We start from the raw sequence: 6259 nt of genomic DNA, 5'->3' as shown, positions 1-6259 counted from the left end.
GGCCCCCCCCCCCCCCCAAAAAAAAAACAAACAAACAAACCCCAAACTGGGTGTGGTATATGTGTGTGTGTGTGTATAGATATAATAGGGTTTATTGTTTTGTAAACTTGTACATATATATATATATATATATAATCTATGTCCTTACCCTTTAATGGTTTTGTTGTGATAATAAATCTGTATATAGTTAAGTAATTGATTGACTGGATCTGACTCTATAGGGGATGGAGGTGGCCACTGAGCTGTTTTGTCCCTCCACAGCACACTGCCATGCCAATAATTCCCTCAATTGGAGAGGGAAGTACAAACCCGTGTACACCCGGGCTACACTTATAACGGGTTATGTGTAATTTCTGTCCCTAGCCATGCTGTCAGACATGTGTTGGAAGGGATGGAGTTCAGCTTCCACAGAGAAGAGCTCCCTAAACCTTGTTCATCCTTTATGATGAGGCCACATTGGTTCTGCTGCACAATAAAAGAAGAGACATGATCTGTCTCCACATCTGTGCCGGCATGCTGAGAATACAGAGTGGAGAGCAGTGGATGTGTGTGGTGAAATCTGTTTACAGTTTCAAGGCTGTTGGTTAAGAGCTGCCCCGTAAAACTTACATGCAGCAACACTCCTAAAACCACACTTTAGAAGTTTGCTTCTAATTCAGACTAGTCAGTAGCTTTTTTTATTTTGGGTTTCAGAAACAACACTTCATATTCATGAGATTGCTCACAAGAGTAAAACAAGAAGGATTTGGCCTGAAGACCTTGCTGTGTATTGTACTTCCTATTTCTACTTGCATTTATTCTTGTAGAGTAATGAAATATTGCAACTTTGTTTCAAAGTGCAAGACAGTTGCCCAGAGAGAGAGAAAGCAGGAGTGAGCTGATTACACCTCTAATACGGGTATCATTAGAGTATGGTATGCTGGCGTTCTGCTGGATGAGTAAAGATTGCTATTTAATGTACGTGACATTAAAGAATCTGGCCCTAAACTTAGCAAGAAGAGTTTTCAAGTCTACTTTTTTTTCAGCACCTGGAGGCGATGGGGGAGAGGATTCTTACCTGGTGGGGCTCTCATCCCTCCTCACTTGTGCTGCAGCTGCTGCTATAACAGCCCACCACTGAGGAACAGACAGTAGCTTGAACTGCCCAAGAGCTCCTCCTCTATCCCTGGGGACAAGGCTATGCCTGCACATGGCAAAGCATCATTCCACCACTCATCTCCCTGATTTCATATAACATGTGGCATAGAGACAGGAAGAGATATCTCTGCTGTGGTAGACTCCTATGGGGTGGGGGCCATGCTGGTACACTGCTCACCCCACCCTCATTACACTACTGTCTAAAGCTACTGATCGAGCCCTTTAAAGCTGTCTGATTACTTGCAAACTGGGATTGTTTTCACCCTGTTTCACATGACCTTCACAGATGCTGGTTAAAGTCATACTCATCCTCTCAGTGAATTTTGCTATGTTGATAATCCAATTACAGCATATGGTTCTTAGCCCAGACTTGCTCCCTAAGCCTGTTTCTAGGATTTCCTGCAGGAACCCTCTGTCCCTATCTCCCTTTGATTAGCAGGTAGGTCCTGCCTATGTCTCTCGCATACTAAAATGATTAATAAACCACACCTTCCACTGTGAGGGAGTACAATTTACCCAGTAGTTTTAGACAAGGCTGTAATTCACAATACAGCTGAGTGCAGAAAGATTGGGGCCCTGCATTTTGGTGTGGAGTTGTCAGCCTGCCACCTTGTTATGCTGTTCTAGAGAGCAATCTTTTCCCCTAGACTTAATATTTGTATTCTATTTTACTATGAAGGAGTGTGAGTCATGGCCCAGGAGAGCCCATTGTATTAAGTGTTATACAAATAAAGAGCAAAAATCTTTGTGTGAAATCAGTTTAAATAGAAATGGCAATTTTAAAACACCCCATCACAGCATCTATGCAGCCCTATAATTCTTCACAAATTACCTCTGTACCTAAGTAGTTTCAAGCCACTTTATGCACAGTTCATCATCAAAGAGTTTGGTAACTTAAGTATATGCTAAGTTTTAGAGCAAGGTCCTATGAAAACACCTCTGAATTTTAGCTACTATGTCACTTGACTGCAGTGTGTGATATGCTTAGGTGGAACTGATAGTTAGACATTTTTAGTCCATTCTGGCTTTTTTTTCACTTGAAGAGAAAGGTAGTATGTTTATGATAGTTAAAGCTGGATCATAAGTAGCTTGACCTAGTTGTGAAATACCATACCTTTTCTATTAACTCACCAACCCAAAGTATGAGCCAAGAGAATTATGCATTCAAAACATCCATGTTCAGAGGAGATTTCTGCCTTGAACCTACTGTGTCATTTTAACCCCAGGGCAATTGGTGGAGCCCCAATGAGCAAATGTGAATACATCTCTAGAAAAATAGACTCCCTCCAATTAATGCACTTGGTGTTTATTAAAATAACAGGAACTGTAATAAATTAGTATCATGTTAAGGCAACTCTATACTCACTTCCAGGAGAATTGCACAAGGAATCAGCAAATGAGTCTTTCCTCTTTTGGTGTGGAAAGAATGTGGAGATAACTATGTACAAGGAGATAGATGCCAGTACACAACTACTGTTACTAATTAACAAAGCCTGTTCTTTATGAGGTTGGCTTTCAGTTGGGCCCACTAAAACAGATGTAGGACCTGATTCAGAAACATAGTAACACCACTAAATGTTTTGGGGTTTTTTTGTTGATTAAGGGTGAAATTATTTCTTGTGCAGTCAGCACCCAGTCTAGGAACCATTTAATGCCACTTATGGCAAAACAGGAGGCCATCTATGGTACCTAAGCTATACAAGTCATTACTCCTTGTGTCCAAGAACATGGTGGAGTCATTCCTGCATAACTAAAGCCTGCCCTGACTGCAAGTTTATGAATTTAGAGCTAGAATGAACTGATACAAGAGGCAACATGCAGCTGTACTATCCCAGCATGAACCTTGGGAAGAAAATATTAATCAAATGGATGTGTTCCTTTGTTCCCAGGTGGAAGAAATGCATTGCAGTTTACTGCAAAATTCAGCTTGACTTCCTCCACTCTGCTCTGGGCGGCCCATTCTCCTGCTCTCTCTGCAGTGTGTAGGGCTAGGGACAGACATTTAAAAAGCCTGAGTTGATTCAATCTTTGCAGGTTAGCTTAACTTGGCTAGGCTAAATCAGTTTTGTAACTGGACAGACATCCCAGAAATGCAGGCGCATGCCTGCACTGGCTCAGGCTTGAAGCTGGGGGCACTAGAGCAGCCCTCCCTTCCACAGCATGGAGCTGAGGGGGCAGGATGCTGTGATTAGTCCCAACAGGGAATTGATAACAGTGTTTATCACCCCATTAAGAAAACAACAGAGGGACATTACCAGCTACTTGTTGATTCTACCTGTTGATTCAGCACTGACGGTAGCCAGCATGTGGTCTGCTATCTAATACACAGACGTCTCCTCAGCAAGGCCCGGGGGGGGATGGGATTCCTGCTTAGTAGGGAGTGGTAACGGGGAGGGTGCAGGGGGAGTGTGGGGACTGCAGCCAGGGAGCAGAGTGGAGGGGCCAGCCTTGTTGTGGAGTGGACAGCCCCACCCAGCCCAGAGAGCATGCCGAGATGCTTGGCATGTCTGGTTTTCCTTAAACCAGCAAGGGGTCTGGGACAGACATTGCATAAACCGATTTGAGACAAATCAGTTAAGTCTGATACTACATTGAACCAGGTTTATCTCAAACTGGTTTCAGCCATTCTCGAACTGGTTTATGGGCACTGAACATACGTTCTGTTACAGATTTAAACCAGTTTCTGATCACTTAAACCGGTTTATGTGTAATGTCTGTGCCTAGCCTAGAGGTGAGATAAGATACACAGCCCTGCTGTTGAGTTCATTTCACCTGAGCCTTGAGGCTGACTGCAGTGAAAAAAAAAAGGCTCTTCTCTCTTTGCCTTGCCATGCACAGAGCTGTGTGCATGGCTGATCAGTGTCCCAAGTTGTAAATATCAAGGTTAGCAAGGCTTTTGGACAATGTTGTAGCTCTGGATGGTGTCTCCAACTTTCAGATTCTCTCATTAATATGTACCCTACTGTGCCTGTAATTTGCTTAGTTTTTGTGTTGTGATGAGAACTTGTGTCACTTCCTCTTTTTTGCAACCGCTACAACAATAATGGAGTTCCCAAGTGCACATGCCTCAGCAGAGATGCAATGGCAGACTCTACAGCTGGGCTATTTTCTCTCATGTTATATCTCAGACTTGTGAGCCCCTTGGCTGGACTGATCTCAGGGGTTTGCCCCACTGAAAGTGTCCTTCCTCTAGGTTCCTCTTGTGTCCAGGATGCATGGCTCTACTGCTAAACTAATTTCTGGTTCTGATTTTTGTTTTCTCTTCCTCTCGCTCAGTTTCCAGTTCTTGGTTTCTGCCCAGTTCTTCTTCCACCTCCTCTTCATGTTAAGCATCTACTTAGTAAAAATCCCCTGTTACTCCACAATCGTATAAATTGCTAAGGGAGAGGAAGAGGGGAAGAGGCATCTTGAGAAATGGACATGCAGATATAATTTGTGTGTCTGACTGTAGGTCCTGGTACTAGAACTTGGATCACTTAAAAGGCTCCCTTAGAGGTCACTTGGAGAATAGCATCCTAAATCAGACAGTACAAACTCTCTTTCTCCTTACAGGGTCTTGTCTCACTTTCCTTGCTTTGAGGTCCTCTCTGTATATTGATTTCACTGTTTTCCTACTCTTTCATGTAACATTATGCTCCTGTTACTGCTAAAAAGACTTCCAGATCACTGCACTGCAAGCTCCAGGAAATGTGAGTATCTTATTTTTGATGTCCCCAGTCTCAACTCACCTAGAAAATAAGCATCTAAATATAGACTCTCACATCCTTTTTAAATCTGTCTTCGAATGTCAGTGCTTGTCACATGTAGAAGCAGTTTCAGAGGTTGTGATCAAAAGGCTACTTTTAGAATGTTTCAAATTAATGTAAAATAACTCTGTTGTCATGAAAGTCTTGTCAAGAGAAGGAAAATGAAGAAGAAATTAGTTTCTCTTCACTTTTTTCATTAGCAGAAAACGTTTCCTCTAAAAATAAAAATAAAGCTCAGGTGCCATAGCCAAGGAAAGAAGATGAATATCAAAGGATAAAGTGTCATCTGCTTTGGCACCCTGTGAGCAAGCCAAGTTCATAGTCATGAGCTTAGACATGCTTACCATAAAGGAACTTTAAAGAAGAGAGCTTGTTCAGGCTTAAGAAAACATAGATCCTGATCTGACAATGCACCAAGTAGCTTTTTACCTCCCAAGCTTGAAGTATTCAGTGATAAGTCTAAGGCCCCTACCATGTTCAAATTAAACATGGATAGAAACCAGCTATGAAGTTGTAACACATCTTCAAGCACTAATTTTGTAGCTAGTTGGCTTTTTTAGTTGGATGGACATTTTTATGGCATGATAGTTACTTTACACATGTGGCTGGTCTAAATTTATTGCACAATAAACCAGTTAATTGCTAATATATGTAACATATAGCAGGGGTCTAAGCATGTCTAGAAACACTGAGACAGTAAATAAATGTGGTGATATATGAGGTGACATTTAATTGGGTATCTTTCAAAAATGATTGCAGATGTTTATTTCTACGGAAGAAGAACTGATAAGCATCCTTTACCACAGAAAGGAGAGGTGTAGGAGTGAAAAGTTGGACTGCTACTTCATTCAGTTATGCACATGTATAACCTTTTCCTGTGAAAATGCTGAAGATAGCAGATTCCACCAATGGAGAGGGGGCTAGCCCAAGTAACTGCGTTTTGTTGGTTTGGGGATGAGTGGTATTCTAAAACTCCTTCAGCTGAATTTGGAGAGAATAAGTTATATAGCCATGTTCCTGATATGTAATAATTATTTTGGAGGTAAAAGGGCAGAACTTTCTGGAAGAAGGGAAGAAAGATATTTCCAACTCAGGAAGAAAAGGTGAGGGGAGTTGGATATACTGCTGAAGATAGTTCCACCCGCTTAACTGATTATTAATAAATAGCCCATAACAAAAACATGTTATCTGAGTGTACAGAACAAATGGCAACTTGACAGATGATTCTGAAAGGTTAAAGCCTGACAACCTACAGCTAGATAAAAAACTTTACAAATCTAGCACTCTTTAGCTTGCTGTTTGTCAGCAACTTTACTAAAAAGAAATTTGAGCATTAAAAAAAACACATTCCATGGATGCTGGAAATGGTGAATGCC

The sequence above is a fragment of the Alligator sinensis genome, unplaced genomic scaffold (assembly GCF_000455745.1).
Source record: "Alligator sinensis unplaced genomic scaffold, ASM45574v1 scaffold273_1, whole genome shotgun sequence".
Classification (NCBI taxonomy): Eukaryota; Metazoa; Chordata; order Crocodylia; family Alligatoridae; genus Alligator; species Alligator sinensis.
Note: the sequence above shows the minus strand (reverse complement) of the source record.